The sequence below is a fragment of the Dermacentor variabilis genome, chromosome 7 (assembly GCF_050947875.1).
Source record: "Dermacentor variabilis isolate Ectoservices chromosome 7, ASM5094787v1, whole genome shotgun sequence".
NCBI lineage: Eukaryota > Metazoa > Arthropoda > Arachnida > Ixodida > Ixodidae > Dermacentor > Dermacentor variabilis.
In genome coordinates this window covers 158975397-158995112 of record NC_134574.1, presented here as the reverse complement: position 1 = coordinate 158995112, position 19716 = coordinate 158975397, and the positions used below count along the sequence as shown (strand labels likewise).

At 44.1% G+C, this 19716-nt stretch overlaps 1 protein-coding gene and 1 long non-coding RNA gene across 5 annotated transcripts in view; both read left to right on the top strand.

The window, feature by feature from the left end:
* Positions 1-19716, top strand: part of LOC142588274 (uncharacterized) — a 57804-nt gene that overhangs the window by 22337 nt on the left and 15751 nt on the right. The gene's annotated exons all lie outside the window — the stretch shown is intronic.
* Positions 2282-14059, top strand: LOC142587239 (uncharacterized). The gene is made up of 4 exons (XR_012829407.1): positions 2282-2765; positions 2840-2907; positions 2990-3189; positions 13901-14059. It is a non-coding gene; the product is annotated as an uncharacterized LOC142587239 (long non-coding RNA).

Below are 19716 nucleotides of genomic sequence, written 5' to 3'. Positions count from 1 at the left end.
CGCAAAAGAACAGAAAACATACCCGCGTTGACAATTATTATTGTCATTATCATTATTATTATTATTATTATTTTTGCAAGACCCTGACAACCAGCTACGGTTGGTGAACAGGGCTCGGGCGCCGATGGCGAGCCATGGCTACCTGGACTGAGGAGGCCACCCACCTTTGGGCTACAGAAGCCTGGTCTAGCAATAAAGTTTATTTCTCTCTCTCTCTCTCTCGCGGTGAATCGTGCAGTATTCATTGAAGTTGTCATGGCTATAAACGTTTTGTTGATTAGAGACGCAGCTACTTCATTCCCTACATTATTTACGTACAGTTCTGAACCCAAAATGGAAGGTTCTTTTACCCTGCGCTAAACTGGCACCCATGCTAAGCAGCAGCTGCCTTCCTTGGCCAAAGGCATCGAACCGACGACAACTCGCGCTTAGCACGAGAAGGTCATAGCTCAATGAGGCCACTGTAGAGAGGTCGCTGCGCAAAGCAAAAGCAAAACAATATTTAAGTAAGGTTATGAAAAAAAATTAGGAAGTAAAGAAAATTAACTCTATATACTATCGACCATACCAACGCGAAGGAAACGGGTGGTGGGATCAGATGCACTAATCTTTAGTAAATGAAGTTTTCAACAAGGAATCGAAATTTATTGAAAAGTGTTATTTGTGATTAGGTGCTTCATAGAATAATTTGGTCATGATATTTCTTGCGGTTATGAACTCTTCATGCGTGTGATTTTTCTCGTCCCAAATCTTTCGCGATGTCTTTTGCGCCGAATCATTCAGAGTAGAGGAAGAATGGCTTTCTATTAACTGAGCTCTTCGTTCTTCGCCTCTCTATTACGTTACCAACAAAGACCGAATGCTAGCGTTTTGGGACACCTACATCCGGAAAAAGCACAAGTGGCGCAAGTGGAGTGACTGTGGGGTTCCGCTGCTCAACTCCAGGTCGAGAGTTTGATGACAGCCGCGGCAGTCGCACTTCGATAACGGCCGAAATGCAAAAACGCTCGTCTGCTTGGTCTTAGGTGCGCGTGAAAGAACCCCAGGTGGTCAAAATTAGCCCGTTAGTGCCGCTGCTACGGTATTTCTCAAAATAAGATCGCGTTGTTCGGGCACGTAATTGAAGGTATATAATTTCAATTTTTTTGTTCCAAGAGAAACGATGCGGCAGGAGCAGACGACTGCGCGTACAGACAACTCGACACATGTCGCGGCGCGCGCTCACGAGTTGCAAGTCATGCTCGCTGCCGGAGCCCAACACGACTGCGAAGGCGGCCACGGAACCTGTATGGCGGAACCGCGAAGATTCCGTCCACGGGTTATAATATCCATGAAACTACGCCGATAGCGCTAACGCCATTGCATGTCCAAGAACACAGTGGAAGCATGTGGAAGCTTCTAGAACATTCCGAGGTCGGCAGTTGTACGCAGGCTGCAACTTTTTTTTTTATTCCTTTGGTTTAACCATCGGCCTCGCGTCAGTCGCGGTGATAACAGCGGCACGGCGGCTAGCGAGCCGGTGACGTAGTTCGACATTAGACCAATGAGAGAAGAAAAGAAATTGCCCGGGTGTATCAACGCATGCGCCGAAGAGCTTGGCATCGCGGTCGTCGAGGGCACATAGCGAGCATCCGGGGGCTTGGGCCGCCATTTTGCCTTTTCCGTCTGCTTCGGCGTGCGTCGTGTCTGCTGCCTTCTGCGTCGCACCATACCTCGAGCTCCTGCTGGTCTTAATTACGCGCTAACAGTGGCAGCGCTTGTCGAAGTTACACGCTGCGCATCTTCCCGCCTTCGGCTGACTCTGGAAGCACTGGCTTCATGCACCGGACCTGAAAAACGTGAGGCACTCCTCGAGAGACTTGTTGCCCGACCCGCCTGCCTTTTCCGTCTCGGCAATTCCTGGCCCCGCTTTCGAGCTCCCGGAGTGTAAGTGACCGCCAGCCGGCGTAACTACGTTACTAAACGCCGACGACACTCCGGTCGAGCCGGCGCAGCGTATATGAGCCGCAAGTCGTTCCTGCGGAGTACTCGTTCTTTTGTTTGTGCGCGTTCCCACCCCCCGACGGCGCCGGGACTATTGAACTGTGGATGAACTCTGAGCGTGGCCACTAACCCCAGGACCTGCGCGACAACCCCTCGTCACGGCGAGCGTCGTCTCTACGAGCTTCGCATCGAGCGTCCTAAACGCTCAAAAGGCCTGTGTGTGCACTTTGTGCATTTATTTCTAGATGGTCTAGCTGGCGAGGGTGGCGCATGCCTTAGAGAAGTTAACTGTTCAGTTGCACTAGCTAGCGCTCACTAGGGTTGTATAGCTGCACTACAGAATTGCGTAAAGTTAGTGTTCTTGCTTAGCTGTAAGCCCGAGGTTTCGTGGGCATGGCTTGCGGCCACACGGGTCTTCTCCGTGCCGGAATCGAAGAGGATGGGCCACGTGTTGCGGGGTGGCGGTGTATAGCTTCAGGATTTAGCTGGCACACAGGCTTAGCTAACACTAGGCAGGCTACAGCTGATAGCCGTCCTCTTACGACTGCGTCAGGGACATGGACCCATCCGAACGGCCTTGCGACCCGACCCCACTATTTCGTGACATAGATAGCCCGCGCGCGTCAGTGCGCGTGCTATCGAGCGAAATGTGGGAATGACGGAAGCAAACGGCCTTCGGACATAACCTCGCCAGCTATTAGGCACTAACCCGCTCTACGCAGCACCTCGACGCCGGACGTCGCCTGCTGTTCTCGTCGGAGCTGGGCCGGGCAGCAGCTACAGTAAGCGGCCCGTTTCGTTGCCGTTGTTGCTGTTCGTTTTTCGATGTGGGCTTAGTGTCCTCGCTATTTTCCAGAGCATCACTCGCACCGCGCCCGGTCTACCGTGTTCCCTCGTCGGTGTTGCCTTGTGGCCCTGTACCGGGTAAATACCGCGTACAGTACAGATGAATAGGAGTACATCTGGTTTTCTCGAGTGCTTAAAAAAAGCCTTGTTGTCGTTCCAGGATCCCGAGGTCCGCTTTCGAGATTGCGGACCACGAGTCAGAAGGATATCCAGCGTGCTGCTCCACGTTTGCCATCCTCCCAACGTCCTCCACCGGAGATGGCCTTGAGCACCCCTTACCGTGGCTGACCGCGTTGGCTCCTTTGCATTTCCACGTTCATGGCGTCCTTCTGCTCCGGGGAACTTCGTTTGCTACTACTGGTAAATATCGCTTAAACATTATTCGTACTATCGCTATGTCCTATTATTATTGTTATTATTGTCATTATTATTATTATTGTTATTATTATTGTTATTATTATTGTTATTATTATTGTTAATTGGTAATATTATTATTCATTGTTATTAATATTTAGTTGTTAGTGCTTTTCCCAATACTGCCGCTCTTGACTCTGAGCACAGCAGGTGGGACTACTTCAGGCACAAACGCCCTTAGTAAGAGCCGCAACGTGTGGCCGCTTTGCCAGTTGCTCGCATGTCGTAGGTGGTACTGGACGCCATAGCGCATGAAAAATAAATTACGCGGCTCCCACGTGCTGTTCGAATCCATATAAGCGAAGCTTTCTGTACTGTTTCCGTTAATTGACGGCAATTGGTGATTTTTCACGTCGTATGCACTCTAGCGCCGAGTTAGTGTGATATGTTGCCTTGCGTACACGATTTGTCTACGTAGTACAGGACATACAGCGATGCAGGCTTTGCTTGTGCACCATTGCTCATAGTTGGGGAGAAGGGTCGACACTGTCATTCCCTCACACGGCGAGTGATAGAAGTGGTAAACTCTAAATAAATTACGTGTATTTACTTGCCAAACCAATAATACGTGTGGCACTTTTCCAGAGCGAGGTATCGGACCGAGAAGCGGGATATGCCCCACTGCGCACAACGTAACTAGCTCTCGGATGACCGCGGCGTGTTGATGACGCATGTTAGAACGATGGAGACCGGTGACTGCTTCGAACGTGAATGGTTTATTGCAGTAGCTAGCGACAAGGAGCCTTTCTCGTCTTCGAGTACTTTGTGAAGATATTTTACAGGCTCCCGCCTTCCAACTTGCATGAGATAGGCTATGGCGGGATGTTTGAGGCACCCTTCAAAGATGTTCGCAGATGTTCCTAGAAATTATTTGTTGCCTTTCTGAATTAGACAAGCCCTTGTTATTTCGTCGCGACCAGGGTAACTTCTTTCAATTCGGCACATTTCCCAATATGTTCTTCGATGCATAAATACTGTAATAAAACGACTAAATTCTGACCTAAGCAACTTATCTGCGTGGTGCACAAGTAACAAACTTCACGTCAACCCTTCGAAAACTCGGTTATGCTTTTTCATGCACATAAACGCTTCATCACGCCCGCGCCATCGCTCGTCTTACAAACTCATGTTCTGTCACCTGCACATGAAGTTGTCTTCCTTGGCGTCAAACTTGACCCCCAACTTAAATTTAACTTGCATGCTGACATGGTCTAAAAAAAAATTGTCTTTGGAATAAGAGTACTAATCCTAACGCGCTCGTATTTTCCACAAAACGTTAGAACTTCACTTTATTACGCATTTATTCAGTGTCACTTGTAATACTGAATCTCAGTTTGGGGAAACACATATTGTTCGCACATAATACATCTACAACATTTACAAAATCAAGCCTTGAGGATCATTAATTTATCTAGTTACATGTCACATGCAGTACCAATTTTCAGTTCCTTAAAAATACTACCATTACGTTACATGCTCCAGCTCAAATTGGTTTTACTAATATACCGCACACTAAATCATGAAATAATTTTAGATGCATTTAATAACTCTGCTCTTACCAACACTAACAATACGAGATTTTCCTCTAACAATTTTTTGCTCCCTCGAATAAACACTAATTATGGAATGTTTACTTCCCTTTTTACGGCCATTAAATACTGGAACAAACCAGCACCCCATATTAAAGCCTGCCGCACATTAACATTCAGGAGAGAGACGAAGAAATATTTACTAACGACACTACTGGCTACTGATTCATTGCTAGAAGTATATATTGTGTACAAATCTATTCCCCAGTTTTCAATGATTCTGTACATACCTATTTTATCGACAGCCTTTATTTATTGGTTATTCTATATCTTCCTTTGTCTTCTTTTTTATCCTTTCTTAGGCATTTCAATTTTTTTGTCGCATAGTCTATATAACATTTGTACTTTGTGTATTGTAAGCATATATCTATTTCTAATTATCTGTTAATTAACCCCGTGTCCTTTGACATATGTCATTCCTATGTTTCCATAACGTGTCAATTACTACCTATTTATTTATTCATACGCTGTATCGGTTTCATTTGCTTATGTTTTGAACTTCAGTTATTGTAAGCAACTTTTTGTATTTGTTTATTTTTTCATTAACTTCGTGTTTTCTGATGTCTGTCGCTGCTATGTTGCCAAAATGTATTAAATCATGCAATGTTAAATTACTAATAGGAGGTCCCCCTGACAGTTCTTGTAACTCCGGGACCTCCTTCTGTACTAATGATGAATGATGAAAAAACGCCTGACTCGGTCTTAACACCAGAACATTAGCACCTATTTACTTAAAATATTCGCGATGCCATCTCATCCACCAAGCTTTTACGAGTTCGCATCTGCTTCGCCGTGTTTCTTCAACGTCTCCGTTGTATAGCCTTGTTTGTCCACTTTGAAGTTGTTGGCGTCCGCCTATGTTGGCAGGTATCAGAGGCATGGGCTCATTAGGTTCGCCATGCACGTATGTTAACGGTCAATTGTTGAGCGCTCCTTCAACTTCTGCTACATTTGTGCGTGGCTGCTCCACTGAGAATATTTTTCGCATCAATGTCTTCAGGCTTCGTGTGAGGCACTCGAAAAATCCTCCCACACCTCCACGGGGCACACTCGGCTATTGTTTTCCATTGGTGGGTACTGCAGTAATCCTTCGCTCATTCGTGCCCAACAGCTTCAAGCATTTCCTTCTCGGCCTTAGTAAAGGTGCTGGCGTTGTACGAACAGATTACGGCAGGTATACCCAGTCGTGCGGTGAATTGCCGGAAAGCTTCAAAAAGAAAACTGCACATCGACATCTCATTGGTCATCTGCAAGTGTACTCCTCTCGTTACCGCGCAGGGGAAAACGTATTGTTCCACAATGTCGTATTTGTTTTTCGCATAAAGTCTTCCGGTGAGGTCAGCTCCTGTGACTTGCAATTACCCCGATTCGTTGACTCTGTCTTGTCGGATTGGCGGCCTGTCCAATCCGGGCAGGCCACCATTGGAATCTGAACCTGGCGACGTTTAACGCTAGAACGTTATCTAGTGAGGCGAGTGTAGCAGTGCTATTGGAGGAATTAGAGGCCAGTAAATGGGATATAATAGGGCTCATTGAAGTTAGGACAAGTGAAGCATATACAGTGCTAAAAAGCGGGCACGGCCTCTGTTACCGGGGCTTAGCGGAGAGGCGAGAAATAGGAGTCGGATTCCTGATTAAGACTATAGCTGGTAACGTACAGGAATGCTATAGCATTAACGAGAGGGTGGCAGGTCTTGTTGAGAACCTTAATAAGAGGTACAATTTGAAGGTCGTACAGGTGTACGCTCTTACATCCAGTCATGATGACCAGGAAGTCGAAAGCTTCTATGAAGACGTGGAATCAGCGATGGGTCAGGTCAAAACAAAATACACTGTACTGATGGGAGACTTCAATGCCAAGGTAGGCAAGAAGCAGGCTGGAGACAAGGCAGTGAGGGAATATGGCATATGCACTAGGAATAGCAGGGGAGAGCTATTAGTAGACTTTGCAGAACAAAATAAGATGCGGATAATGAATACCGAGGAAGCCTAAAAGCAGTGAAGAAGAAACTAGGAATTGGCAAGAATCAGATGTATGCGTTAAGAGACAAAGCCGGCAATATCATTACTAATATGGATGAGATAGTTCAAGTGGCTAGTTCTATAGATTTATACAGTACCAGTGGCACCCACGACGATAATGGAAGAGAAAATAGTCTAGAGGAATTCGAAATCCCACAGGTAACGCCGGAAGAAGTAAAAAAAGCCTTGGGAGCTATGCGAAGGGGGAAGGCAGCCGGGGAGGATCAGGTAACGGCAGATTTGTTGAAGGATGGCGGGCAGATTGCTCTAGAAAAACTGGCCACCCTGTATACGCAATGCCTCATGACTTCGAGCGTACCGGAATCTTGGAAAAACGCTAACATAATCCTAATCCATAAGAAAGGGGACGCCAGACTTTAAAAATTATAGACCGATCAGCTTACTGTCCGTTGCCTACAAAGTATTAATTACATATGCAAGTCTAAGGTGTTTCTGATTCTGTCAACCAAAGCACCAGGCTGGATTTCGTAAAGGTTACATACAAGACCATATTCACACTTTCAGGTGACAGAGAAATGTGCGGGATATAACCAACCCTTATATATAGCTTTCATTGATTACGAGAAAGCGTTTGATTCAATCGAAACCTCAGCAGTCATGGAGGCATTACGGAATCGGGGTGTAGATGAACCGTATGTAAAAATACTGAGATCTATAGCGGCTCCACAGCCACCGTAGTCCTCCATAGAGAAAGCACCAAAATCCCAATAAAGGTGTCAGGCAGGGAGATACGATCTCTCCAATGCTATTCATAGCGTGTTTACAGGAGGTATTCAGAGAGCTGGATTGGGAAGAATTGGGGATAAGAGTTAATGAAGAATACCTTAGTAACTCGTGATTCGCTGATATTGCCTTGCTTAGTAACTCGGGGGACGAATTGCTATGCATGCTCATTGACCTGGAGAGGCAAAGCCGAAGGGTGGGTCTGAAAATCAATCTGCAGAAAACTAAAGTAATGTTTAACAGTCTCGGAAGAGAACAGCAGTTTACGATAGGTAGCGAGGCACTGGAAGTGGTAAGGGAATACATCCACTTAGGGCAGGTAGTGACCACGGATCCGGATCATGAGACTGAAATAACCAGAAGAATAAGAATGGGCTGGGGTGCGTTTGGCAGGCATTCTCAGATCATGAAGAGCAGGTTGCCATTATCCCTCAAGAGAAAAGTATAACAGCTGTGTCTTACCAGAACTCACGCACGGGGCAGAAACCTGGAGGCTTACGAAAAGGGTTCTACTTAAATTGAGGATGACGCAATGAGCTATGGAAAGAATCATAGGTGTAACGTTGTTGGTTTAATTTTAATTTTTCATCAACTAAAATCGTTAATTACCTCTCTTCTCTGGCATCGTTACAACGTTACTGGTCGACTGTTAAAACGCGATGTACTGATATGTGGGCGATACCACATTTTCGTACGAATTATATTTCAGTCACTGGCTCACAATGTTCCCCTAACACTTGATAAGCACCAAAATAATGCTGGATATAGTAGAAGGCAGCTTTGAACATATGTTGTGCAATTGTAACTAAATAAAAGATCCAGCGTAATGTGAGTGACCTTTAGGTTTGACACAAGTGTTTCTGGCCTATTGTGTATTTATGTACAGAGTGTTTGCGATTGCTTATGTATCGTGTTGTAATTCATATTGTTTTCTTATTTCGTGTTTTCATGCGTACTGATTGCGTACAGTGCACTTGAATTTGTTATTTGAGAATGAACTACAACTTTGTGTCTTTTCGTTACCTGTTCTCAATATTGTTTCTTTCTTTCAATACTTAATTTGCTGATCTTTGGCGTATCTTGTAAAACTGATTTCTCAAACTGAAATCGTGTTTGATTCCATTGCTTGCGATTATAACACTTTTTTTTGTGTCTTGTCCGCTATGCCTTGTAACGGCTTCCTGCGCCTTTTGTCAAGCTGCTCTAGCAGCTTTTAGCCAACAAGCCATCCAGGTGCTTCTGGGAAATAAAATAGAATTGAATTGAACGTTAAGGGATAAGAAAAGAGCACATTGGGTGAGGGAACAAACGCGAGTTAATGATATCTTAGTTGAAATCAAGAAAAAGGGAGGGAAAAAAAAGAATGAGGGAAGATAACCGATGGTCATTAAGGGTTACGTACTGGATTCCAAGAGAAGAGAAGCGTAGCAGAGAGCGGCAGAAAGTCAGGTGGGCGGATGAGATTGAGAAGTTCGCAGGGACAACATGGCCACAATTAGTACATGACCGGGGTAGTTGAAGTATGGGAGAAGCCTTTGCCCTGCAGTGGGCGTAACCATGCTGATGATGTGTTACGGCCCTTGCAGACTATGCATTTATTTAAAGCACTCTTCACATCTTGGCGGCCCTGCAATATTCGCAACTTAACCCGCACTTGCGCTAGCTTTGCTTGAAATTCGCCAAGCAATATTTGATCAACGTGACGTATTGGCGGTTCAGTGAAATACCCGTCCTTTGGAAATGCGATGACGTGCCGGCTTTGATTCTCGGCTGTGGTGCAAGTCTTTTGTCTTGAGAGTCCTTTGTTGTGACAATACTTGACCATTTATTTTAATTTACTCAGAGCTGGAATCGACATTTTCACTTGCCTGCCTGAGTAGTACTTTCGTCGTATCCTATGTCTCTGCAATTAAACGGCCTGTAAACGGCCTTTGTGATCTTGCGTTGTCTATGAACTTGCAGACACATGCTGTTAGATGCCGCCCGTATGACTAATTTGATTTCCAAGATTAGTTTATTCTCTTGTTCCTGTGCGGGTGCGACAATGTGATTCGTTTTCATCGTCCACCTCTACATTCGCGTGAATTACGCTTGCTCTTTGCGGCTCCACAGATGTAACTCATTCGGGTACATGCCACCCTATTTTTCGAGTCCGTCAACGTCTTTGCGCTTACACCACGTGTGTGTAGATCCCCCAGATTGTCCTCAACTTGAATGCACGATTCGCTCGTTTGTGTTTCCTCTTGCTTCTGCGACTATTAACAAATGTATCCCCTTTGCTTGTTCCTGTGATAGAATGAAGTACAATCATTGAGTCGGTCAAGCAGGCCGCTTCAATTCTTGTGGTGAAATGACTTTTGATTTAGACGCCTAGCCTTGATGCCATCACCGCTGCCATTAGCTCAAGTCTCGTGAAACTTGGCTCTTTGATTTGAACTGCGTCGCTTTTCGCTGTCGGTAGGCTTGACTTTGTTCCATCGGTTTACATGACTGCCAAGTATAGTGCCGCTTCGTATGCTGTTGCACTTCCGTCGACGTACAGATTGTATGCTTGTTCTATTTGATCCTTGCTTGCGTAGTATTGGAGAACTGAAACCAGCAGCTCCTTCGTTTTAGAAATCGGGTCCCTCCACTTGTCGCGTTCCGATTTAAGGAGTGGCTCATCTCGCGCATCCTCCCTTCTCTAATTTTTGAAAGGCTATCTCTGCGCGTATCGTAAAAGGTGACAAGCTAAGCGCATCAAATATCTTTCCTGCTGCTTGTGCTGCACTGTCCTTTCGATTAAGTACGTTGTTGCTGGTAAGGATGCATACTTGTTCAAAGGATAGCACGTCTTTTGAGTACTCCCATAAAATGGCAAGAAGCATGGTGTATCCTTTCGATCGCATCCCTATGTCATCGTCGTCCCTTTCGTTTTCGTCTATCTTGTTTAGGCTCTCTTCATTAGCTGTCCATTACCCGAAGTTTATCGCCACCTCTTTGATCAGTTGTTTTGCCTTTTTGTATAACTTGACAGCACCTTAAAACATTGCTGCCCCTAGGATTACATCATCCACGTAAATCTTTCTGCACTGGTTCTCGCATCTTCAAATCACTCAGCCACTTGTTTTAAATGGTGCTTGATTGTAGCTGCCAGAAGTAACGGGCTCGGAGTTTTACCGGAAGTCACTCGTCATGCGGCAGGTTTGTACTTCATTCCGCAGCTTTTTCTCTCATCATCATGCACCCACCACAGAAATCTCATGGCATCTGTCCTCTTAGTGCATCGAAATTTGCAGAAATGCCTTTTAAACGTCTCCAAATAGGGCCACTTTTTCCTTAGAGTTGATGTCCTGCCTCCAGATAGTCGTTTAATGACATGCCTTTCTGCGTGTCATTCGCTGGAATAACTTAAGCCTGCCCAGCTTTTCCTTGCATTGCTTTCCTGTTGCTTTGCGCGCTAGCTTTCATGGCTGAGCTGTTTTTCATTGCTTCGTTTGACCTGAACTGCACTGATAACTCCGGTGGAATTGCTCTCTTCAACGCTGTCAGCATCGACGCGAAACTGGCACTGGAATCACTGAAGGCGCATACCGACAATCTCTTCAACTGCTCTCGGGGCACTATCTTGCGTAGTTAATCAGTTTCTTGCACAGACCTCACTTTCTCTAGACTGCAGAGCGCACTCATGCGCAGCTCCAGTGATTGCTCACGATTTCCGAACGTTGTTCGCAGTATTTTTATCGCTTCATCGGAACTTTCATATCCAGATAAAGCAATGAAGCCCTTCTAGAGCATACGCTGTGTTTCCGGTTAGAGGTGCTAATAAACTTGTCCCTTGCTCATGTTAGGTCTGAAGTGAACTGCTCACTTGTATTGAGTCCAGAAGCGATTCCACTCCAGGGCTCTTCCGCCAAACTTTATTTCCAGAATTGGAAGCTCATGTATTTCACTTGCGTCTTCTGAACTGTGATGCCACCTGCGTTCCATTGTCCAAATCTAACTGTATGGCCTCTTGAATTCTGAACTCTATTCTAGGCAAGATAGTCGTTATTTTCATGTCGCACTCTATAATTCAAATGCTGCTTCGGAAGTATTTTCTCTTACAAATTCCTCCATTTGTTCTTTGGCGCTGTTGAGGCTTTCGCTTATTCTCTTGCGTTGTGTGCAACTTTTGTCTGGTAATTGCGTTGATCAGCTTCGTGATCTAGGGTGAATCGCTTTGCTTTTCTTCGTAAATATATGCTTCGCTCATTTCTAGTCGTGTAACAATGGCGTCTTGCTTCTCAGTGAGCTGGTCCGATGCTTATATATGGTCTTCTCTTCGGTCATGTTGCCCGATCCACTGCTCCACCACCGTTTCCTATTCTGCTTCTTAGCAGGTTGACCTTCCTTATGGGCGGAGAGGTAGTAGGCTGGTTCACAGCACCATTGATGAAAACGATAGACCGATGACTGCTTCAAGTATGAGCGGTTTATTAAAGTAGCACGTGCTCGCGACAAGAAATTGCTCTCTTGCTCATTGTTCGAGTGCTTCCATGACATTTTACAATAGATTTTAATACTGTGGCTCATAGCCTCAGCGGGGGAGCTGCCAAAAAGTGGGTGGTGCAATGGCACATGCACATAACGGGTCATTGCCGAGGACGCAGCCGGTGCAATTAAAATAAGACACGAACCAATACAAGCCTGCTTAAGATGTGTAATTGTGTAGCGCGGTTAATTACGCGATAGAACTTGCACTCACCTGTTTTTTTTCCGACAAACACGCCGGTATGAACAGCTTTAAGAAAGCTTCGTTTCACAGAAATTCCAACATGTTCGATGACCCCACATTTGTCTCCAATGGCCCTTTGTTTTTTACGGTCGCACCACACAAGCATGGCCGATTGCTGTTGCATAGCTTGTCGAACGCGAGCGACGCTTTCTCGTGTCTCGTACGGATTCTTTAGTCCCGTCCCGAGCTTCTGTTTTTTTTTCGTGCTTTTCTTGCCGTCTTCCTCGATAAACCATATCCCGTATTTTTCAATTTGTAACCTCATCGAAATATCCTTCGATAATTGGAGAGCTTGCATATAAGACGGTTTGCTTTGCCTTTCGTCTTACCTTGCATTAACCGTGGATGCTTTCGATAGTTGCCGCTTCCGGACCGAGCACGTCCCGATTGTGTAAGCCGAAGAGAGCTCGTGTGTCACGCCGGCCTCTTTACTGCCGAGATGATGCAAAGTTCGGCGCTCCAACACCCGCTTGCGTCTGTTGGGAATGACTCGGGTGCTCTGCGCACGATTCCACGTAACCTGGCTTCCAACTGTCAAACCCCGTAGCAACGGTATATTCTGCTTGCGTACTCGTTTGCTATAGACACCGTATGCCGTAAACCGATATAATTTGATAACCTATCGACGTTTTCTAGATGGTCTTGTTATTGTTTCAATCATTCCATTCATACTAATAACCTAGATTTCGCAAGCATTAAATTTTTTTTGCGACATTCTTAACGAGTTTCTTTTATTCAACCAGTCTCTTTTACTAAATGTCCTTAATATCGACAGCAATTTCCTCAAGCTCCTTAGCGATCACCTCCAGCTCTAGTCTTGGGTTGGTTTCAATGTGCCCTCGCATAAACTAGCTGAAGTACACAACCGTGTCGATCCCAAAGAATGGTCGTGGGAAAGCCAGCGCTACTAAAAAGGTACTGCTCGCGCTAACACACGTACCACAACGTTTACCCACCTGCACAATGTAGGTGAGGGGTTAATTTGAGACCAGAGTTCAGGTAGCGCTGCCATGCCCGGTCACCAAGGCGTTGACGGTGCGGCGTTTTCAAGTTCGGAGGTATCGTTGCGCTATGTCGATATGTGCAGAGCCGTCCACACGTTTAGCCGTTCAGTCATGCCATTTAATCCGACGAAAGATGTAGCAGGGAGCAGCATGTGGCGATGTGCTCCTGCGCAGCCAAAGTCTCATTGAACCGCACCGCTTGTTTCACGCGCGCCGGCAGATCCGGCGCGAACGTTAGCTGCAGGACGTAGAACTTGTGAATTACGAGGTGAGTGCTGGTAGCACTGCCATGCCCATGCATTATTAAACAAGCAACCAGCCCTCAAGATGCATATACAGTACAAATAAGTGCACAGCACGATGCTTGTTGAGTCGCTTGATAGTAAAAAAATAAAGCACCTTCCTATGCTCTTCTTTGCATTGTATGCGCCTGTTTAACTGGTTTAATTCCTCGTTCGGTATGCACCAACTCCCCCAGCACTTAGCCTTACTGCATCCATGCCTTATTGTTCCAGAATCTTGACCTGTGCTTTCGATTGCAGCCCACGTGTAAGATGGATATCCAGCGCGCTGCTCCACGTTTGCCATCCTCCCAACGTCCCCCTCAGGAGATGGCCTCGAGCACCGCTCCTACCGTGACCGACCGTTCCCCTTCGCCGGTGTGGTCTCGCCGGCAGACGAGATCGCTCGTCGCCCTTCTTAGCTACGGGCAAGTACCATGCACAGGCCACTCGTAGTACGGCTGTGTCCACGAGTGGTTGAAAAATGAGCCTTATTGCTTCAGTTCGTTTCAGATTCACCTTCCCTTTCGTTACATAAAGTTGTTTGATCGCTTAAACAAATATACGACGAAGGAAATGGAATGAGGAATACCAGAGAATACAAGTGCTTGTCGGTAGCTGACTTAAGTCCCTGTCACCAAAATTTTGTATTCCAGCAAAAAATTGTCACTAAAATAGGAAGAAATGTAAATTTTTATGCACTTCATCAAAATTCACTTCTCTGGACTACCATTTCATAAGCAAGTATGAAATGCAATAACTATGTAGTAATTATAATTCATCACATGACTAAACAAAGCTTAACGTTCTGTCAGCAATTACTTATTAAGTTACCTCACAGGCTCCCGAAGGAGTATTGCGTGAGGGGAGGATACAGGGAATTAGCAAAAAGGAGTACGAAGATAGTATGCACCGTTAGCGAGTAAAGATGAAAGAACAAGTCTGTAACAACGATAAGGCAATACAAAACTTTTTTAGGCGAGGAAAACACTACTAACAGTTTGTAGCGTGAACTTGGATAGCCCCGGGAAACGTGGCATCTAAAAAGCAAAAAAAAAAAAAAAAGAAAATGCTTTATACTACCTAAGCGTAGGCAAAAAAAAAAAAAAAACAAGGATTGTTAGCTTTCTGAAATGTTTCTAGGACTGCGCTTGCTGAATTTCAGTTTCAATATTGCAACCATTCCCGACAGCGGGGTTCAAGAAGTCAAGGCTGTCTGCCGTAATTTGTCCTTGGTTCAAGTTTTTTGTAGATCTCTTAACCTCAGTATTAATGTCGCCAGTATGCACTTGTGTGGTTCGTTTTGTAACGAACTCTGGAATCCCTAGTAGTCTGTTCTTCGGCAGTATTGAAGCGAAAGGAAATGCTTTATTTCGTCGTTCGCCTTTTAATTTTAGTGCTAGAAGTTGTGCCCCACATGACGATACATCCTGGATCTGTGATCGTATCGAAGATGGGCTTGACCTGCATCTCAGTGGCATTTGGTCTCGTCCTTCCTAAAGCACCTATTCTACCAGATCGCTTCATGTTTAAAATGCCAACGTGGTCATTCCAACGTAGTCATGAAAAGCATTCAATAATAGTGTACTGCATGTCCGCTCTGTATTATCAATGCCGCTAGGCATAAAGGGTTTACTCCCGTGCTTCGATACGTTTACAAAAATGCTCACGTTGCTTACTTCATGTGCTTCAATTGAAGCTCGGTCACATCTGACAACTTTGACAACTCCCTTAACTGCCTGTTTGATTTTATCATTTATAAACAATTTTTTTTTCAATACCGCTGCTCTCCTTCGAGAGCGTGGCAGTTGGGCAGTACAATAATTCAGCTGTACAATGCAAGGAAATCAAAGTATAGATTATACAAAAAGTAAAAAAAACAGACATAGGCAGTGCAAGTTATACATAGTACTATACAATTAAACGATGTTAAGATTAAACGAAATAATAAATAATAATAAAAAAGAAATGTAAAAGAGCAAGCTGCTTTATAACAATCACAGATATTGCAGATGTTACAGATATTGCACAGATATTATAATAGCACAGATAGGTGTCCCTGCATGCATAAAAGGTACTGTTATTCAGTTTTTTCTATTTGTGAGATAAATCCGGATAATGATTCGATGTTGGTGATAGTAGGATCAAGTTGGTTCCATTGTGCTATCGCGAGCGGGAAAAAAGAATGCTTAAATGTGTCATTTTTGCATGCGTATTCAGTCAATGTGTGCGCATGCTTGTTACGTGAAGGTCGAGCCTCGGAGAATGAAATGTATTGGGAGGTATCTATTCTATAGTAATTATAGTTAGTAGTTGAAACAAGAATTTTGAGCCAGCGTGTTTCGCTCTTGTGGATATCGTTTGCAAACGGACTGGGTTAAAAGATGTGTTGGCGAGTCAGGTACGTCTATATTTCTTATGGATGAACCTCGCAGCTTTCCTTTGTATTGATTCTAGCTTACTTATGTTAGTCAGTGTATGCGGGAACCAGCCTGTGTTAGCGTATTCAAGAACAGGCCTTACAAATGATGTGTAGTCTAGCGCCTTCGTTAACTTGGTTGCGAGCGCCAGGCTTCTTGTTAAGCAAAATAGTTTGCGCAGTGCCTTTGAGATTATATTACTAATATGTTTGTCCTATTTGAGCTCCGAGGTTAATGTAACGCCTAGATATTTGTGTTCTTCAACTTTGTGAAGTGGAGTGCCGTTAATTGCGTAAACAAAAATTGATGATACCATTTTCCTGGTTAGTCATGGTCGCGGACTTTCGTATGTTTATTTGTACCTGCCATTTGGAGCACCAATCAGCTATGTCAGCTACAGAATCATTTAATATCATTGTAATTGTTAATTTCTCTGTATATGACGCAGTCGTCTGCGAATAGCTTTATATTGCAATCGATGTTAGCTGTGATATCGCTAATATAGAGTAAGAAAACTAATATTCGGAGCACAGACCCTTGGGGGACTCCTGATGTTACTGCGACTGTGTTAGGAAGCGTTTTTTCGTAAACCACAAATTGCGAGCGGTTACTTAAAAAACCTTTTATCCAAGCAGAAAGTTCTCCTATACCGAAAACCTTTTCAACTTTAGCTATTAATTTGCTGTGACATACATAGTCGAAAGCCTTGGACAAATCGAGTAGAATCAAGTCAGTTTGACCGCGGTTATTAACTGTAACAGCAAGATCGTGGACTAGTTCCGTTGGTTAAGTTACTGTCGATAGACCACTGCGAAAATCGTGTTGGTTGGGTGAGAAAAAAATTAATGTGCTCTAGGAATACGGTCATGTGCTTCAGTATTGTGTTCTAGAAGTTTACATGGCGTGCTAGTTAGTGAAATGAGTCTGAAATTTGAAGGTAATGTGTCACCTTCCTTGTGGATCGGGATTACCTTTGCAATTTTCCAATCATGAGGTAGTTGTGAAGTCTTAAGTGATTTCCGGAAAACTAGGCCAAGATATTTACTGCCCCACTCTGCATATCTTTTGAGGAAAGTATTAGGTACGTCGTCGGGGCCACTACCTTTCTTAGGGTCAAGTTTAAGCAGTAGATTGAAAATACCGGCAGCCGTCATGTCTAGTTTAGCGATTTTCGCGTGATGTTGCGTTGCAAGTGGCGGAATAATGTTATCTATATTAAACACTGACCGAAAAAAAAATCGTTATATGCGTTAGCCTTGGCAGTTTTTTCTTCGGGAAGAGAATGTGATGTAGCATTTTTATTAGTACGAAAGTAATTCCAGAACCTCTGAGGGTTATCAACAAGAAAATTAGGCAGTGTTACATCAAAGTATTGCTGTTTTGCACGTTTAGCTTTAAGCTTGAATTCCGCGATGGCGTCCGGTAATTTCTGGATTCTCCACTGCCTTTTGTTTTTATTGCCTTACGTAATGTTTTCAAACCTCGCTTTGCTTGAATAACTTCTCGCGTGATCCATGGATTATTTTTTGGAGGACGCTTTGTTTTTCTGGTTGCGTAATGAGTAATGCATTAAAGTACAACCGGTTTGAAGTGAAACCAAAGGGAATTTACATCTACTGAAGCATCGGAGCCAATTTCTGAAAACTGCTGGAATTCATGAGCGAGGTGCATTAGTATGCTATTATCGTCAGGGTTTTCGAAGTCTGTTACTGCAGATACAGAAGAATGAGTGGTTATGCTGCCACCAAGAAGCACGGTGCACACTGGTACGTCGTGGTCTGATATACCATGAATTACATCAGTTTTTATGCGATTTATGTCGAAGTGGTTACTGAAAAACATTAGATCTAATATGTTCCGAGTATTTCCCTGTGAGCGGGTGGGGCGTGAAACGATCTGATGAAGATTGAAGGTTAGCATGAGGCCTCATATCATCCGCGTACAAAACTTTTTTTTCTATTGGTGCAATGTTAGCGTTATTATTTACAATAAAGCAAAAATAAAACCTGGCCTAAAATGCCCTTGTGATACACCTTTATTCACTGACATTAGCTTGGAGATAGATGCACCTGTGAAACACATTGCTACAATTACGGAGATAGCTTCTAATTAGGTTAAGCCCCCACCCACTAATTCTGTAAGAAAACTCCCTGAAGAGTGCTTATTATTTGACTTCATTTTATAAGTTTATATTTATATATATATTTATATTTATATTAATACATTATATATATATATTTATATTATATATTATATATATATATATATTATATATATATATTTATATTATATATTATATATATTTTATTTTATTTATATTTATAAATTTATATTCATACTGCATTCTAGCTACCGTTCAATATTTTATTATTGCTTCCTTTGTTTGCAACATTGGTAGCTCAGTTAACTTGTCCCGCTCAAAACTCCACTGGTGTCGCGAGACCACTTTCGTGCTTTTTCAAGAAACCGAGAAATCTTTTCTGTGCAAAACGCTTTGGGATGTTTTAGTGGAAATGCTCAGTACGGAATCTTGTCTTTTCAGGATCCCGACGTCTGCGTTCGATTGAAGCCCATAAATTATCCAGTGGGCTGCTCCCCGTCTGGCATCCTCTCAACGTTCCCCTCGGGAGATAGTCTAGAGTAACACTCGTACTCTGGCGCACCGTGCTTGTTAAATTACCTTCCCTCACCCATGGCCTCCTGCTGGCAGTCGGAACCTTGCTCCTCGCCCGCCACTACTGGTGAGTATCGCCTACCGACGTCTCGTACTTCGGCTCTGTCCTCGAGTGCTCAACAATATGCCCGCTGCTGTTCTCGTTTTGCAGATGATCGTTCTGGATGGTGGTCAGCGAGGAGAACGTCCGAGGCAGTTTTGCCAAAAGGTGGGAAATTTTACATATTGTGGACAATATGTCCGAGATCTCGGGGGAAATATTATTCTGGCAGTGAAAAACGTGTGAAATTTTTTTGACGTGAGATGTGCTTTTTCGCTTTGACATGCTGCAGTATAAAAAAGCGTGGCAGTTTGGGCGAGTTGCTATATCATGACGTTTTTACGCTTGTAGCGCAGCTCAAACAGCAAAAAGGAAGGTGGAAGGGGTAATGAAAGGGAACGTTCACTCTGTTCTCCGTTCCCTTTCATTACCCCTTCCACCTTCCTTTTTGCTCTTTCTGAGCTGCGCTACAAGCCTAAAAAAATGCAGTGTACAAATATGGGCAATAGTTGTTTATATTAGCAGAGAGCTGAAGTCAATGCGACATGCCTGAATTATTACACGGATGCTATTTTGCGAGATTTCTGAATCTCATCTTATGGATGGCCAGCTCCGGTTGCGCTTTCTGCAGCTGACTGCAAGTTTCAATGACACGCGTTACCAAAGGCTCACGTAACCGAGCTCGGCCACTTTTTGCGTCTCCAGTGCGAGTAAGACTAAATTTTGATGGTTTCAGCAAAGCTGGTTAGCGCTTTCGTTAGGGCACTGAATTGCTCCACTACGGTGTGATGACCACCAGTTTCGTACGTTTTGGGTCATCATATGTTCGGAAAGAACGTGGCCAAACTGAACATCGTGTAATTTTATTTTCAAAGCCGAATATGATGCTTGAAACATGACGATGAGGAGCGGGAAGTGTAGCTTCTTATTTACAGATGACTTT